The 19,059-nt window shown below is 39.5% G+C and overlaps 1 long non-coding RNA gene across 2 annotated transcripts in view; it reads right to left on the bottom strand.

The window, feature by feature from the left end:
* LOC140705410 (uncharacterized) overlaps window positions 1–19,059 on the bottom strand; it is a 62,861-nt gene that overhangs the window by 10,034 nt on the left and 33,768 nt on the right. Inside the window, exons 2-3 of one of the 2 annotated variants that reach the window (XR_013542890.1) lie at window positions 6,498–6,755; window positions 3,942–4,135 (exon numbers count right to left, since the gene is read on the bottom strand). This is a non-coding gene — a long non-coding RNA (uncharacterized LOC140705410). The remainder of the gene's footprint in view (window positions 1–3,941; window positions 4,136–6,497; window positions 6,756–19,059) is intronic. The other variant, XR_013542889.1, reaches the window with a different exon arrangement.

Below are 19,059 nucleotides of genomic sequence, written 5' to 3'. Positions count from 1 at the left end.
TCTAACAGCGGGGTAGGAGCAGTTCTTTGCCAGGAGGATGAAAATGGTGACCAGCATCCAGTGTCCTACCTGAGTAGGAAACTCCAGAAAGGTGAGAGACATTTGGCAACCGTGGAAAAGGAGTGCCTGGCCATAGTATACGCGATTCAGAAGGCCAAGCCTTACATCTGGGGAAGACATTTTATTCTGTGCACTGACCACTCACCACTGCAATGGTTAAAGACAATGAAAACCCACAATAGTAAACTTATGAGGTGGGCTTTAAACCTGCAAGATTATGACTTTGAAGTGAAGGTGGTCAGAGGGTCAATGAACTGTGTTGCTGACGCATTGTCAAGAAGACCCGAAGAATGAAGACGGCGAAGAAACCATGGACTATGTATATGTTGGTGACCAAAAGTTAAATGTACCTGTTTTTTTTTTTTTTTTTTTGAACAGGCTTGGTTTGTATTAATAAAGGTGACTTAATGTATTGTAAATGTTAATGTTTAAATGCAAAAATGATATGTTTAACCTAGAGTGTAAGTATGGGATTGTATGTTATTGTATAACTGTTTTTGTATTTTGATCCTGGTTGTTTTTTTAGAGAAAAGCACTTTAGCTTTTCCCCTGCAAAACAACTTATAAGGAGGGGAGGTGTTACATACAGCACTGATGGTACCTGTCTGTCATGGGTTTGGACGGAAAGTTCCATCCTATGGGGAGTGGAAGGCGGGACATCAGGGGGAGGAGCTGTACTGTACATATATGTGGAGCTTGTGTGGAGAAGTTTAGAAGCTGGAGTGGGAGTCTGTGTGTCAGACTGAGTACAACTGTGTGTCAGTTAGTACATACCTGATAGGTTCAGGTTTCTTTATAGGTAGCCAGAACTGATAGGTTCAGGGTCTGTGCTTTACTTTAAAGTGTTCTGTGTGAACCAAACTGTTATATGTATATGTTTGGGACTTTGCCACGTTACAGTATCTTATTTACTTGATCTTTTTATTTACCCTGTTTGTTATTTAAATAAACCTTGTTCTTTTGTTTGTTAAAAATCCATTCCTGGTCTGTGTGACTCCTTACAGGGAATGGTTGGTGGCAGCTTAATTATAGGGTGGTATACTCCAGTAGGTCTGGGGTTGTCACATTGGGCCAAAGCTGAAAGGAGACTCAGCTGTGGACGTGCCTGGAAGCAAAAGGAAAATCCGATGCTACAAAGAAAACTACTGCATAGGAACCTGGAATGTAAGATCTCCTATGGTCAAACAGGAGATAGCAAGAATAAATATTGACATCCTGGACATCAGTGAACTAAAATGGACAGGAATGGGTGAATTCAATTCAGATGATTATCATATCTACTATTGTGGGCAAGAATGGAGTAGATCTCATAGTCAACAAAAGAGTGGGAAAAGCTGTACTGGGTAATAATCTCAAAAATGATAGAATGATTTCAATACGAATCCAAAGCAGATCTTTAAACATCACAATAATCCAAGTATACGCACCAACCACCAATGCTGAGAAGACTGAAACTGACCAATTTTATGAAGACTCACAACACTTTCTACAACTGAAACCAAAGAAAGATGTTCTTCTCATTATAGGGGATTGGAATGCTAAAGTTGGGAGTCAAGAGATAAAAGGAAGAACAGGGAAGTTTGGCCTTGGAGTTCAAAATGAAGCAGGGCAAAGGCTAATAGAATTTTGTCAAGAGAACAAGCTGGTCATCACAAACACTCTTTTCCAACAACAAAAGAGGTGACTCTACACATGGAAATAACCAGATGGACAATACAGAAATCAGATTGATTTTGTTCTCTGCAGCCATAGATGGAGAAGCTCTGGACAGTTAGCAAAAACAAGACCTGGAGCTGATGGTGGCTCTGATCATCAGCTTCTCATAGCAAAATTCAAGATTAAACTGAAGGAGTAGGAAAAACCACTGGGCTAGTCAGGTATAATCTAAACCAAATCCCTTATGAATACACAGTGGAAGTGAAGAACGGATTTAAGGAACTCAATTTGGTGGATAGAGTGCCTGAAGAACTTTGGATTGAGACTTATAACACTGTACAAGAGGCAGGAACAAAAACCATCCCAAAGAAAAAGAAATGCAAGAAAGTAAAGTGGCTGTCCACTGATGTCTTACAAATAGCAGAGAAGAGAAGGGAAACAAAATGCAAGAGAGATAGGGAAAGTTACAGAAAACTGAATGTAGACTTCCAAAGAATAGCAAGGAGAGACAAGAGGGCCCTCTTAAATGAACAATGCAAAGAAATAGAGGAAAATAATAGAAAAGGAAAAACCAGAGATCAGTTCAGGAAAATTGGAGATATTAAAGGAACATTTTATGTAAAGATGGACATGATAAAGAACAAAAATTGGAGGAACCTAACAGAAGCGGAACACATCAAGAAGAGGTGGCAAGAATACACAGAGGAATTATACCAGAAAGATTTGGATGTCCTGGACAACCCAGATAGTGTGGTTGCTGACCTTGAGCCAGACATCCTGGAGAATGAAGTCAAGTGGGCCTTAGAAAGCTTGGCTAACAACAAGGCCAGTGGAGGTTATGATGGCATTCCAGTTGAACTATTTAAAATTTTAAAAGATGATGCTCTTAAGGTGCATAAAATGGTCTGAAGCTCAACATAAAAAAAAAAAAAAAAAACTAAGATCATGGCCACTGGTCCCATCACCTCCTGGCAAATAGAAGGAGAAGATATGGAGGCAGTGACAGACTTTACTTTCTTGGGCTCCATGATCACTGCAGATGGTGACAGCAGACACAAAATTAGAAGACACCTGCTTCTTGGGAGGAAAACGATGACAAACCTCGACAGCATCTTAAAAAGATGAGACATCACCTTGCCAACAAAAGTCTGAATAGTCAAAGCTATGTTTTTTCCTGTAGTGATGTACGTAAGTGAGAGCTGGACCATAAAGAAAGCTGACTGCTGAAGAATTGATGATTTTGAATGGTGGTGCTGGAGGAAGCTCTTGAGAGTCCCCTGGGCTGCACAGAGAACAAACCTATCCATTCTAAAGGAAATCAACCCCGAGTGCTCACTGGAAGGACAGATCCTGAAGCTGAGGCTCCAATACTTTGACCATCTCATGAGAAGAGAAGACTCCTTGGAAAATACCTTGATGTTAGGAAAGTGTGAAGGCAGGAGGAGAAGAGGACGGCAGAGGATGAGATGGTTGAACAATGTCATCGAAGCTACCAACATGAATTTGACCCAACTCCAGGAGGCAGTGGAGGACAGGAGGACCTGGTGTGCTCTGGTCCATGGGGTGATGAAGAGTCGGACATGACTAAATGGCTAAACAACAACAACTATTGTTTCATTGCCAATTCAAACAGTAAGGTATTTTATCCCTTGCTGTGAACAAATGGCCTCTCAAAATTCTCTAATTTGATTATGTGAGAAATGGAATTGGAGGGATCATTTCACTCAATTTCCTCAAGGGAAGGAGAAATTCTTCAATACTTTCTCTGAGTTTGTGACTATCTTGACAAATAATGTAGGAAATTCTGTGGGACTGGGAGAGTCAGATTCTCATTTTTATCAGATATACTTTGATTTGGATTCCAGCACTGAGCCAGGAGTTAGACTCAAAGACCTGCTACGTAACTTCATTATTCTATGATTCTTTGGTTCTATGATTTGGTTGACCATATGGCATACAAGTCAACATGAATCAGCCCAGAATTCTTTCTACCAATCTACTGTTTCTTCCACTGTAGCTGGGAATTCTCCTTTTCTTTTCTTTTCTTTATTTTAGAAATTAAAATGCATTTGCCAGTTCAGGATATGTGGTCACGTGAGCTGATGTGGAGGGAGTTGTAGCCACTGTATTTGAAACCATTACAGCTGGCTACAGCAGCAATGAGAGATGCAGGGCAGCAAGCAAATGGACTTCCATTTAAGTCCACTCTTCCAGAAATTTGGTACCTGGGTCGGTCGGTCGGTCGGTCGGTCGGTCGGTCGGTCGGTCGGTCGGTCGGTCGGTCGGTCGGCCTTCCTTCCTTCCTTCCTTCCTTCCTTCCTTCCTTCCTTCCTTCCTTCCTTCCTTCCTTCCTTCCTTCCTTCCTTCCTTCCTTCCTTCCTTCCTTCTCTTTTTAAAGGCTTGTTAATCTATTGGACATCTAGGTGACCAAATGGGTGAAAAAAGCACAAAATAAGTAGAGGGAGAAAAGGAATTTAGCAATCAACCTTGCTTCCAGTTTATTAAGGTAGCTTTGCTTTAGCTGCGCCTCCTGCAAATCTGGATGGCCAGAGCAAAGGATTTTGAGTGCCAATTCCCTCCCGCCTCTTTGCTGACTTCTGTGTGGGCCACAAAAGTGTATTAAACCAAGGAAACCTGACTTGTTGGGTGAAACTTCATAGTGGATTCATTTACATTTTCCCCACGGTATAGTCTCATCTTGAGTTTGGGGTGAACACTTTAAGTGGAAGTAGCACAACTTCATTCTTTTCCTCAAATGTGTTCTATGCTAACCTTCCTTCAATCTAGACTGATATTCCTAGAGTTACTGATGTCCCTTCCTCGTCACAGTTCCTCTCTTGGCCCTCTGTTGGAGGGACAGAGGAGACATCTAGCCTTTGTTCCTGAGAGGTTAAGGGACAGGTAAAGTTTCCTGCATGTTCATCTTAGCTAACCAGAGATAGAATTATTTATTTATTATTATTTATTTATTTTAAACATTTCCATCCCTCCTTTCTCCCCAAAAGGATCCAAGGGGACTTACATCATTAAAAAAAACATTTAAAATGAATTAAACAAGAATTATATTAAAATGGTAGCTAAAGTGGTGATGTTATCCTTCTTAGCTCAGTGCATTTTTTAAAATAAATACTATCTTTCTTATTTCCTTAGAATAAGAATTATGGATGTGATCTCTTTCTGAAGGAAGAACTGTGGGATTCACTGAATTCAGTGAGTTAACACAGGCACTGCTTGCTACTGCTTTCTTGACTAAAAGTAAATGCTGCTACTATTGAACCAATATTTAACAATGAACATATAGCCAAACATTGAAGCAATGAGTCTGATGCCCCTATATGTACAGAAGCCTTCCATATGAGCACAAAACTCTGGAAGCTCTGATCTCTTTTTGTACAAGGAAAGTAATGATAAACAAGGCAGGGCTGGTAATGCTCTTTCAGTAAATAATGACACCTTATGTTCCTCCTCCATGTTCTAAATAAGAGTCTTGCAAATGCTCTAAATTAACTACATTAACCAATGAAGAGTTTGCAGAAAGCATGACTAGGCTACCCATTGTGCTAAAAGTTTATCCCAAAGAGATGCTTGCCTTTCTACTTGACAAGCAAAACTTTTCACACAGCTGAAGCCAAAATTAACATAATTGCTTTTTGCTACTTCTGTTAACCTCCTCAAAAGGTCTCCGGATATAAACACTCTAAACGCAAGACTCATCTGAGCAGGTGTCAGGCATTAAGTGCCCCCTTAACTCCCATCACCATCCTGATTAATGATTTTCTCACACAGAGAATCATTCAGGCAGAGAGAGGGTGGTATTCCACCTGGTCTAGAGCGCCTGTTGAGCTGCTGTTAAGACACATCCTTTGCCAGCTGAGGAACAATTTCCATAAAGCGTGATGGAAACCTGAAGGGCTCAAAGAGGTGAAGAAATTGCTATCCAGCCTGTACACATTGGTCAACCACAGTTTGCTCACTAAATTATTCTGTCATTTCTTAATAATAACCAGATTGAATCAATGTGCATTTAAAGTGGAAAGCATCACACAAGAAAAATGGCTCACCTCTTGCCACACACTTTTCCTACATGGAAAGGCTCATTCCAATGCTTACTAAACCCTGGAGGGAAGACAATGAAAGGGCAAATGGCTGAGCAATCTTATCATGTCTTGTCTCCCACAGATATTTTGTTGTCCTCATTATTTTCTTGCCTTAGCCCCTGTCTATTTTCCTCAGGAAGAAAGGTATGTAATGTATGCCAATTTGCAAACAGTAAAAACAGCTGTGTGCCCCACATATGGTACTTATGTGCAGACTACAAATCGGTATTTTCAATTCAAGTTATCAAAGACACTACAACAACAAAAAACCTAGTTTGTACCCATGGAAGCCAAAGCTTTAATTTATTGCTTTGTACTGTATTGTTTTTGTTGTGCATGAATTATCTTTAATTTATTGGATTATTTGTATTTATGTGTAGGCTGTTAACTGCCCAGAGAATACACATTGCGCTATGAGCTTGCTTAAACAAACAAACAAACAAACAAACAAACAAACAAACAAACAAACAAATAAATAAATAAATAAATAAATAAATAAATGTGGGAATGCTAGAGAAAATTACATTATGAAACTGCACTTGGCTGAAGCCAGGATCTTGCTATGTTATTGCTGTTTTGACTTATATACCACTTCACAGTGCTAGAGCACTCTCTAGGTTTACAATATAATTATGCAAAGAATGGTTTGTTGTCCGCAGCAAGTTAGCTACTCATTTTACTGACCTTAGAAGGATGGAAGGTTGAGTCAACCTCCTCCTCATCATCATCATGTGCCACCAAGTGAATTCTGACTTATGCAACCTTTTTTCATGGTTTTCCGGATAGAAAATACTTAGAAGTAGTTTGCTGTTCCCATCCTCCTGGGACTGTGCAGCTTGCCCAAGGCCACACAAACTGGCTCTATTCATAGGAGGCACAGTGTGGAACTGAACTTCCACCTTCTGGCTCCACAGCAAGACACCTGAGCCAGCCAGCCAGCTCCTGAAAGAAAATAGCATACCATTAATAATAACCTGCAGCTCCCAACTGTGACCCTTCACAGATATCATCAATGGCTGTTAAACATATTTGTCATAGTTGGTTCAATCTGAGGATCTACAATATTTCTTCTGACTCTGTTGTTTACCTGATCCCATGATTTTCCTGCTCCTTGTTACAGTAGATTAAGTGGTTCTTGGGCACAGAGATGAGTTTTGACAGTTTATACCAGAAATGGTCACGTAGTATCTTTAAGACTAAGAGTGCAATCAGATGACTGCAAAGGCATGTGCCTGGTTGCAATTAAAAGGATTGCTTTAATGAGAGTGATCCTCCCTAAAGTGGTCCTTCCATCTGACAGAGATTAATTCCTGTGCAGCCCCTAAAAGTAGAAGCTCTACAACTGGACCAAAAAGGTCCAACTTGTGCACATTTTAGAATTGGGCTGAAGTACATTTCCTATCGCCTCATGTACTCAACAGGAAATAGATCATACCAGCCCATTCCACATGTGATCCAAATGGTGGTCTGTATGCCCATGTGAACACACTCTAACTTTAACTTTTATTTTTCATAAAGCTTTCAGGTGTTGAAGCATACTTCGTCAGATGAATAGAGCGGTCATGTCTCTGAATGTGCTTTGACTCATGAAAGCTTATGAAAAATGAAACTAAAGTTAGTCTTAGAGGTGCTACATGACCATTTCTGATATAAACTGTTACATCAGACTAAAATGTCTACCAGCTGCATTACCATTTTCACAATTCTGACAAGTGTGTTTCTGGACATTTATTGACTCCTATGAATGGCCTGGCAGGTGGCTTTTCCTTCCATCCCATTCCTAGAAGTCTAGGTTTCAATCACGCTTTTTATCCCCATATATGATTTACATTACAACTGCACACTCACGCAACCTTACCATGCTTCAGACATGTTGTAACAGCACAGAAACTAGGTATGATATAAACTATGTTCTCCATTCTTTCTGCCACCTTCCCCATTTCTCATGGCCTTCTCCTTTTCTCCTGGAAACTAACACATCAACAGCTGTCCGTGTCTCACTGTCATCCCCCCCCCTTCTATCATCTAGAACAAGCTTTTTGCAATTTCTGGGTCAGGTCTACGGGACTAATGACAGTCCATCCTCTGGCAAAGCTAGCTCAACAGTATATAGTCTTATAGTAACAAAGTAGCACTCTCTCAGAGATGAGTAAGGGATGGGTAATTTTAGTCAGTTTGGCAATCAAATTCTCACCCATGAGCCCGCTGGGGTACAAACAGCCAAAACGGTAACTGAAAAAAATTGAAAGTTGAAATAGTTAGATGGTCTCTTCTGTCTTCTATTTTTAGGTTTTGAGATGATGGTAGTAGAGATATGAGGGAATCTCCCAAGCCCCAAACCTGGAAACTGGTTTAAGAGGAAGAAATAGGTCTTTTTAAAACAAGAGGTTAGGTTTATTGGGAGACTCCAGAGAAGTTTTGACAACCTCAAAAATTCCCATAAGGCCACATGTTTACTGCCACTGCTCCTGGATTTATGTCAAAGCCAATTTAGATGTATCATGAGCAAGTTTCCAACAGTATGTCTCTGACCACAGCCAAAGTGAAAGGAAAAATAACAGGTGACAACAACATTGAGAATCAAAAGAGAATTCTTGAAAAGTAGATAGGGGTTTTCAAAATATTTCCTGAGGATGTTTATAAACAGAGTTTCAGCCTTGAATGAAACTGGGAGAAATCCTTCCTTCATTTCTTTCTGCCATACACTGCCTTCTAAGTGCTTGTATGGAATGAAAATCTGAAAAGTAATATAGAAAAGTTTGCATAATGTAACTAAAGTAAATACTAGTATTATGATGTTTGTGATGCATTACTTGAGATTATCATCCTCTAGACTAGACCTGTCTATTTAAGTAAAAGAAGGAAAACCAGAACTTTTTGCAACAAAAATAACATTACAACATATAGAGGAATTGATATAAAAGAAGGGTTTATAATAGCACAATGTACGTTACATATATACTGTTGTATGTTAAGCTTTCTGCTCTAAAAGATTTCAGTATGCATACTTTCAGTCATATTTATGGAGAGTAAAAGCTTCATTTTGAAATCAGAAACAGCTGAAGCATCTGTTCTTCAAGATGATGGTAAAATTCTCACTTGTCTTATTTAATGGATTGGAGCACTTCTGTGGAAGAGATGTTGTAAAAATATTCATTAACATTGATGGAAAGTGCTACCCAGAACAGCAAAAACTTGAGGGTAAAAACCTTATCAAGATTCAGAGCAAAGAATCCTTGCCAGGAAAATGGGGTCAAAAACCTTGGTGAAATGTATCTGCTTTACAGCAAGGTGCTGCCATGTATGCATTGCCAAGCCAGGGGCAACTATGATTGATTCCTGATTGCAGACTAAGCAGGTTTGACAGTACATAAGTAAGAAGGAAAGTAGAGTAGTGACTCATATTCTGAACATGATGTTTTTACATCCAGATACTTTTTTTTCCATTTGCTGCTGTGTTCTGAGTAAAACAGAGATGGCTGAGAATCAGTGGTGCTGTGGTAAACTGTACAAATATCCATCATCCCAGTCCCCATAGCTATGCCCCCACAAAGAGTCCAAAAATTCAGGCAGCAGTATTGATCTGCATCAATAAAACTATCCCAGCATTGTTTACCTCCACATTAATCATAGCTGCCTATAGAAGACTAAGTTGTTCTCACTCCCCAAACTTGTATAATAATAGAGGATCCATTGTTTCTTGCTAGGTAGATCAGGTTTTTTCCACCTAGGATGAGGATTGCAAGAAAGCTCAGAGGGAGCAAGGAAACCTGAAAGGCTTTGTAGATGACATGATCATCCTTGTGGATCAACTGGTCCTAGTGTTTTCACTCTGTGGCCCCTGGTTTCACTAAAAGTGGAAATAATGTTTACTCACATACTAATTTTCATTTATGAAGTGTGTCTTGACACAACAAGGATATTTAACTGGGAATTTTAAAGCTCTGCAAGAGTCAACTGAAAGGCAAACAAAAATCTTGCCATTCTTCCAGATGTCTGTAAATTGCATAAAGTGTCTCTAGTGATCTTTTCCTTTGAGAAGTAAAACACATGTACACATACAGACCAAATACAGAAGACGGGCAGATTGTTTAGAAAGATGCATATGAACCAGATACAGTGGTACCTCGACTTACGAACTTGATCCGTATAGGAACAGCGTTCGTATGTTGAAAAGTTTGTAAATCGAGGCAAACTTTTCCATAGGAATGCATTGAAAACCATTTAATACATACCTAATGTTTTTTGTTCTTAAGTTGAGGCGCTGTTCTTAAGTCAAAGCACTAGTTCTCATAGGAACTAATGCAAAACTGGTTAATCCGTATCTACCACTAGGTGATGCATTTTTTTTTTAAAAAAAAAAATCTTATTTTGAGCTAAGGTGAACTTAGGTCAAAAAAGGACAGGAAAGTTTTTTTTTCCTTTTTTGGTTCATAAGTCAAAGCTCCATTCACAAGTCAAAGCAACTTTTTTCAAACGGAGCCGTTTGTAACTCAAATCGTTCTCAAGTGGAGATGTTCGTAAGTTGAGGTACCACTGTAGTGCTTCAAATTCTTAAATAAAGCAGAATCTAGTCTAGGTCTAAGGAAGAATGCAAACAGACAATTCATGTAGTAAAAAGAAAAGAACAACCTACATGGATGATGGAAGAAACACTTAAAATTGTAAAGGACAAATGAGAAGCAAAGGGACAAGGTGACAGAAATAGGGTCAGAACCCTGAATGCAGTTTTTCAGTGACTGTCACATAGGGACAAAGATAGGAAAAACAAGAGATTTCCAGAAGAACGAAAAGATCAAAGGGAAACTTAAACCTAGATTGAATGGTGAATGAACAGCTGGGAAGCACACTCCCTGACAGGAGAAAATAAATAGAAAGTGGAAACTGTGGACTATACAGAAGAGGAAAAAAGGATGACAAACTCCTTTGAAGAGGAATTGTATGATGAACACTCTGCAGTTCTAGAAAGTGAGGTAAAAGCTCCTCTGATAGCACTAGGAAAAAATAAAGAATCATGGGTAGGTGGAATACTGATAGAACTAATTCAAGTGTATGTCAACAAATATGGAAAACAAAACAATGGCTCACAATCAGGCAATGTTCAATATACATTCCAATCCCTAGAAACAGAGATTTTGTAGACTTTGGTTCAATCATCAATCCAAATGGAGAATGCAGCCAAGAAATCAGAACACTGGGATTCAGAAGGGCAGCAATGTAGGAACTAAAAAGATAATCAAGTGGAAGGGTGTGTCATTGGAAATCAAGACCAAGATCATCCATATTCTTGTATTTCCGATCACCATTTAAAAGCTGGACAGTAGAGAAAGCTGGCAGGGGGAAATTGTTTTGCAATGTGGTGCTGAAGAGGAGCTTTGCAAATATTCTGAAGTGTCAGAAAGACTAACAAGTGGACCCTAGATCAAATCAAGCCTGATCTCTGGAGGCAAAACATAAAAAATAAAACTGAAGCTTGATTTCTTTGGGCAGAACATGAGAAGGCAGGATTCTCTGGAAAAGACAATAATGCTGGAAAAGGTTGAAGGCAGTAGGAAAAGAGAAAGACCAAATAGGGGATGGATTGATTGCCTATAAAGGAAGTGACAGGCTTCAGTTTGTAAGAGCTAAGCAGGGCTGTTGAGGACAGGATATTTAGGAGATTGCCCATTCATATGGTTGCCACAAATCAAATATGACCTGAGGGTATAAAACAACAATAATGTAGGTCTTGGCAAATTTATGCAATTGCTCAATTTTGTTCAAAACCCATATCATTCTAATATTTTATATTTTATATTTTAATTTTTTTAATATTTTATTTTGAGTTTTATTTAAAGGAATTCTATTGAGAGTTCCAGGAAATTCTTTGCTACCCTGGCCAGCAGGGAGAAGAATTATGTAATTTTTATTGTTGCAAGTGAGGATGAGATGAATGATGATTTATATTCCTAGGCTCTACTACACGACAGGAAATAGGAAGGAATGATGGTGGTACTTTTTAAGCTCAGTGTGAAGAATTTTCCAAAATCTGTCAATATCTTCTTAAACATGATGGAAGTAACTTGGAAATCTAAATGTGAGGGAAGGCAAATTGATAGAATTGCCCATTTAGGCACTAGTCTTTGAGTACTCAGGCTCTTGTAGGTTAATTGGTCTCTTGGCAGATTGCACATTTTAAAAAAATCAAGTAGAATAATAAAACAGCACTAGGACAGACAGTAAAATCAGCAGCATGGGGGTAAAAAACTATGCAGCACATCAATCCACCAAAAATAAAATAACAATAGTGGTGAGGTAAAAAACAGACAAAAATAGGTCATAAAATGCTAGGGAAAATGAAAATGTCTTTACAGTGAGAAAATGTGTAGGTACAACAAAGCATTTTCTAGGGAGGTCATTTCTCAGATATGGTACCACCTCATCTCCCTGAAGGCCACCTCTGGTGCCTCATTTGGTCTATTCTCCTGAAAAAAATACTTCAGAAATTGATTTAGAATCCTGATATGTTAGCACAGGGTGTTTTTTTTGAAGCTAATTGTGGGTATGGCATATAGAGTGTCTGCCACACATCACCTGTAGTGTACAATTTGAATGAATGACAACAAACATGCTAAGTTCTTTGTTATTTGAACACATATTTCTGTGTACATTCTTCAAGACAGACAGAGTCTTAAGGGGTGACCAATATTGGCAGCTTACCTCACAATTGCATTAGGCTCAAATTAACTTAAATTATAGCCTGGTGATTAAATGATATAAAGCTCGATGTGGGGAAGGCCATTGTGAAAATGTCTCTTTTGAGCAAGGAATTGTCATTTTGTTTTGTTTTGTTTTGTTTTTTAACTGGCAGGGGTGATTCAAATTTATTCCAATCACGCTGATGTAACTTTTGTCTGTTTTCTGCCTAGTGTAGTCACCTGCTCTGATACAAGAGGATATTCATGAGATGTCAGTTCCCCTCAATAAAGTGCTCCTTGTCTGCACACCATTTCTTTCTTTCTTTCTTTCTTTCTTTCTTTCTTTCTTTCTTTCTTTCTTTCTTTCTTTCTTTCTTTCTTTCTTTCTTTCTTTCTTTCTTTCTTTCTTTCTTTCAGGTTTCAACACACTATTGCTACTGTAGGGCATTTAGAATAATTTTTTTATAAAAAGAGGGAGAGAAAGATAGAGATGGAAATTTTCAGTTCACATCTTGTTAGCACCTTCCTACAGCTTCTGCAGTGGGAGCTCCATGCTAACCAAATGCTCTGTCTCTGCCCCTGGTGACTCCTGCAAATTGTCGTTCTACAACTATTTCCCCCGGGGGTAACTGCTTTGATAAACTGTGAACCACAGCAGAATCAAACCATATTTTCCCATTTTTAGTTGCATTGTGACTTAAACATGCATGTTCTCTGGAATTAGCTGAGTTTCTTGACAAAAAGCACAAAGGGGCTGTATGGTTTTATATAGAAAAACAGAGTTCAGAGGCTTTTTAAAAAACTCCTAGCAAGTTTGAAAGGACTGTGAGAAAATGAAGTTGTAGCACATTCTGGATATGGAGGAAAGCCCATTCATAATTTAAAACCATGGAATCTCAGAAGAGACAATAATGACAGGGCATATTCTTCAGAATGTCCCTGCACTGTTACACTCTTTAGAGTTAAGAGAAACTGCCCGAGAAATAGCTTTATTGTGGGACTGGCAGGCATTTTATCAAGCCCTCATTAACACACTGCTAGAGGTCAACATTTCTAAGAAAAGGAAATAAAGCACTCAGACAGAACAAAATTAGCAATGACTGATAATACAGACTTATGTGTTTTTCTTTAAAAGGTTGATGGCTGATAAAGAAACACACAGTTTATAATTATTCCAATTTTTGGAACTTGCTTTTTGGCCTATTGTTATGGGTATAGATATGATTCTTTCCATTAGCCATGACTCCAGTGAACTGGAGCATAAAACAAGAGAGATACAGAAAGGAAAAAAAGGAAGCTAGTTAGTTAGTTAGTCTGCTGGTAATTGTACCAGGCAGGTGGGGTTCATCAGCCTTGGAAGGCAGCCCATCTAGGAGAAGGAAAACTCTGATTTCAAACCTCCACTGCCTTGTGGCTATATCCACTGATGGAAAAGGCTTCAGGAGTAAACCTCGAGGCAAAATCCGGAGCCGGAGTCCCAGAGGCAGTTCATGTCATTCTGGAAATTCCTGCGACGTCGCTTGAACCAGTTGTATTGGCTCTTGCCTTTCCATTGGACTATTTCAGCAATGTGGAGAGGGGGAATTTGCTGCTTGGGTAACAGCTTATCCTCCATATTATTTTACCCAGGCTTTGTGCTCTGGAAATGACACTCTCCAAGTCCTTCACACAGACCACATTACCATAGTCTCTCAAGACTGAAAGATGCCATTCAGTTCAGGTAACTGTAATAAATAGCCCACACTGGAATGATATAGAATCAAGAAAGTTTGTTTTGACAACAGAGAATGATGTTAAATATGATGAAAAAAGCAGGGCTCCTTTCCTAAAATATTGACAAGCAATTAATTTTTACTCTATAATTAATTCTATATAGAATTAATGTTTCCATAGCAGAACACAGGGCTTTCCAACTCACAGGTATGTAACTATAGTAAGTGTGAAAACAACATGGGGGGAAACCAGAGGTGGGATTGACCCGGTTCGCACCGGTTCCATAGAGGTGGTTGTTATTTTTTATTTTAGTTCGGAGATCCGGTTACTGGCCTGAGATGAATGAAGCCGGAGGAGCCAGGTGACCAGCGATGAGCGGGAGAGGGAGGGGGGCTATGTGTTTTTTTTCAAGTTAAAGATAACTAAGGCTGTTGCTCTGACAATTTGAGGAGACAAATGGCAGGCAGATTACTTACTCAAAAACAGGAAGACAGCTATCAGTTTTTTAACACTAGTAAGATTTATCATCAGGCCAGGGTTGAAGAAAGCAGATCAACATATCAAAGGGGAATCGAAACTATCCAGACATTCAGGCTGGGGGCTGGAGGGACTGCAGGAGGAGGAGGGACTAAAGCATACTAATCAAGGATTTGTGACCAGCATCTTCAAGAGGACTGTGTTGAGATAGGTTTAAGTTTCAAGCTTTCGTTTTTGAGATTATTCAAGTAAGTAAGTATAATACATAAAAGGCAAACTATGTTTAAGTATAAAGCTGGCTTTTTATTAACTATTTCCCTGCCTTAGCTGTTTGCCATGCAGTCTTGACTCTGGCAGGCAAAGACTTTTGTGGTAGGCTTTTTTAACATGCAAACTGCTGTGGAGAAATGGAGGGAGGGAAATGAAATGGGATTGCTTTTTTAAATTTTTATCATGTAAAATATATTTTCAAAATTATTTCAACAGGATTCCCTTTAGAACCTTTTAGCATTTATGTATTATTGCATCTTTATGCTGCCTTATAGTGGGATGTAAAAAATAATATTTATCATTGTGTCAGGGTTTGTGAACCACTGGAGACACTCTGCAGGGAGAAAGATGGGTTAAAAATAAAAACAAACAAACAAACAACCCGAGGCTCCAGGGTTTTAAAAAAATTGATACTTATTTTTTGAAAGAAATAAATACCTGAACTTTGGAGAAAAAAGGTCAGAAGCCTGTTGGTGATTAATTAGTTATTTAGATTTTCAGGGAGGGAACATGCCACTTTTTCCATTGGTATGCAGAAATCTAGTATTTAGGATCTATGGAAAAACTAATGGGGAACCAGGCTCTATCAGGTATTATATTTTATTATGATGATAAAAAATTTAAAAGTGGCTAAGGGCATCTATTTGCAAAGGCTTTCATGGCTGGGATCTGATGGTTGTTGTGGGTTTTTCAGGAAGAACAATTTTCAGAACACGGCCAAAGAGCCCAAAAAAAACCCACAACAAACAATTAAGGGAATAACCTTTCAACTTTATGGAACTGGCAGTTAGATGCATAAAAAACCTGTTGTTGCTGTTATTGTTATGTGTCGTCAAATTCCCCCCTACTTAGGGTGCCCCTAGGAATGAGCAATCTCCAACATGGCTTGGCCTCAACAGCCCTGCCAATCTATTGCAAACTCAAGCTTGTGGTTTCATTAGGAAGTAGGTCCATCTTGCATTTAGCCTTCCTCTTTCCCTGCTGCCTTCCACATTACCAAGTATTATGGTCTTTTTCAATCTATGCCCGCCTTCTCATGATGTGCCCAAAGTAGTACAGCCTCAGGTTTTTTTTTTGTTTTGTTTTTTGCCTCTGGAGATAATTTAGGCTTAATTAGATCTAGAACCCAATTACTCATATTTTTTGGCAGTCCAGGGTATCTGCCATACGATCCGATCAGGCCAAGGGTGTCTGCAAAGATGATTGAATTTTTGTTAATTGGGACAGTCCTCTTTGAAGAGCCACATGTCAGCATGCTGTTTTAAGCTTCTGTTTTTGCAACGTTGCCCCTTTGCACTGTCCTTAACAGCCCTGCACAGCTGGTGCAAACTCAATCTTGTGGGTTCTTTGATGGTGTCAATCCATCTCACATTTGGTTTTCCTCTTTTCCTGTTGCCTCCAACTTTTCTACAGAACCTGGAATGGGGAGGGATTAAATGTTGGTGAATTGGGGAGTGGGCGGGAGATGCTTGCGTGGCAGCCTAGTATTGAGTCAACATGTTTTTACAATTATTTTGTAAGAAAAAGTGACTCATTTGAAAACAAGACAAAAAGAGCAGAACCCACAAGCTGCAAAAAAAGCATACATTTCATAAATAAATAACTGGCCAATGGGTTTCTCTGGCCACTGTTTTGAGGGAGATCGTAACCCTGTCTTTGTGGCTGGTGGAGGATTCTGGGAGTTGTAGTCCCCCCATTAAGGGCATTTATTTGCAAAGCTTTCACGGCTGGGGTCTGATGGTTGTGGGTTTTTTGGGCTTGTTGGCCGTGTTCTGAAGGTTGTTCTTCCTAACGTCTCACCACAGAGACTGGAAGAAATGTTAGGAAGAACAACCTTCAGAACATGGCCAAAGAGCCTGAAAAACCCACAACAACCAATTAAGGGAATAACCTTTCAACTTTTTGGAACTGGCAGTTAAATACATACAAAACCTGAGGTTGCTGTTATTGTTATGTATCGTCAAATTCCCCCCTACTTAGGGTGCCCCTAGGAATGAGCAATCTCCAACATGGCCTGGCCTCAACAGCCCTGCCCATCTATTGCAAACTCAAGCTTGTGGTTTCCTTAGGGAGTAGGTCTATCTTGCATTTGGCCTTCCTCTTTCCCTGCTGCCTTCTGCCTTTCCCAGTATTATGGTCTTTTTCAATCTATGCCTGCCTTCTCATGATATGCCCGAAGTAGGACTTTTCCACAGAACCTGGAATGGGGAAGGATTAAATGATTGTGGCATTGTTCAGAGACCAGTTCACATCCCAGGGTGGCAGCCCTCTCTTGCTTGTGCTACAGAAAAAGCTTCATTATTACTATTACTGTTGCTCTGTGGTAAGAACTTTTTTTTCAGAAAGGGTCAGAGAATTTGAGAGTTATTCTCAAGTTCATCTTCGCTTTACATGTGTGTTACGTGCCGTTCAAGATGACCCTAATGGGCCTTTCAAGGCAAGTGAGGTTCTCCTTCTTCTTCCTTCCCTTCTTCCCACACAACTACCTTCCTTGTTTCCCCAGAGCAGGGAATAGAGATTAAACCTGCACTGCATGGGGTTACACAGCACTCTCCTTGAAAACTAAGGCTTGTATTTTAGGACTCTTCCCTGAGGACTTGTGTGGGGCTGAAGGAGAAAAGGGGCAGCAGAGGAGGACAGAGGAGATGAAAATGGAAGGTGGAAATTTGGGGAAGACAGTGGAGGGGGGGGAGTCTTATGTTTTTGGTGAAACTGTGGCATGAAGGAAAAGTGGAAAATGAGAAGAGGAAGCAGCTGCCAGGGCTCTGAGGGAAGCCATCATCACTACCAGCGCCGCCAGCAACACCAACACCCCCAAGGTGACTGGCGAGGAGAAGCGGTGGGTGCGGGGTGGAGGGGAAAGATGGAGGAGGAGGAGACCTCAGAGGAGTCAGTAACTGAAGGACCGATTGAGGTGGTGGGGGTGAGGTGGAGTGGCGACAGACTGAAAAGGGATCATACCTTCCAAGCCAGAAGGAAGCGGGGGGGGGGAGAGAGAATAACTCCACAACAGGTGCGCAAAGGCGGCTCCAGGTAACAACAAACAGGGCTATCAGTCATTTCAGGAGCAGGAAAGGGGAGGGAAGCAATTTTTACTGGTGAGCTATAGGGCAAAATAGGAGGTAAAGGGAAGGAGAGATGTGTCAGTTCTCTGTCAAACTTGGTCATAAGCACCCACTGTGAGATGTGTGTTTGTGTGTGTGTTTTTGGCACATGGCCATGGTGGGGGTAACAGCAGCAGTATGTCCAAACAGATGCACTTATCCAGATGTCTTAATTATGTGAGAAGTAGTTGTGATAATAGGCAGTAGGGAGACCACTGTGGAAGAAATCCTCATCAGATCCCACTGTCCTGGGCATTTACTTACTTATTTACATATTTATTTACATATTTATTTACATATTTACATATTTACTTATTTATTTATTTATTTATTTATTTATTTATTTATTTATTTATTTATTTATTTATTTATTTATTTATTTATCTATCATTAGGACATAGAACCTGTTGTTAATTTATTTGAATCCCACCACTGGGGGAAACATGTCTGACTCATGAAGGATAGGGTGCCTACAATGAAAAATGCATACACAATACAGTAGTGAGATAAATCTATGCTTGCTCCTTGCCCATCCCCATTTCTCTTTGGTCTGGAGGCATAGAATTTTATGATAAGCTTTTAGTTTACTAAAATCTGGTGCAAATTAGGGGTGTGCTTCTGTTTCAGAATCCAAAGTTGAATGAGGTATTTGTCAAGTTTCCAAGCTGATCTGAAATGAAGGGAAGTGAGGAAGCCTGAAGTGCAATTCACATTGAATTGGAGTTGTCTGAAACACAAGTAGTGATTTGGTGCTAAAAAAAAATTTAAATATTAGAAGTCAATTATTTGGTCATAAGATTGTGGTTCGTACTCTGCACTGAGATGGCTAATTATTTCTTATATAGATTACAAACAATTAATTAGGAGTTAGGGTAGTAATTCAGAGTAGTTTGCTCAGAACATAGTTGAGTAGTTGGATTTCACTTACATCAGTGGGATGTTGTTAAACAATACTATTCATATTATTATTAAATTCAGTTGTATTGAAGTAATGTGAAAACTGCT

Source organism: Pogona vitticeps, chromosome 3, assembly GCF_051106095.1.
Source record: "Pogona vitticeps strain Pit_001003342236 chromosome 3, PviZW2.1, whole genome shotgun sequence".
NCBI lineage: Eukaryota > Metazoa > Chordata > Lepidosauria > Squamata > Agamidae > Pogona > Pogona vitticeps.
This window is presented reverse-complemented; position numbering and strand designations above follow the sequence as displayed.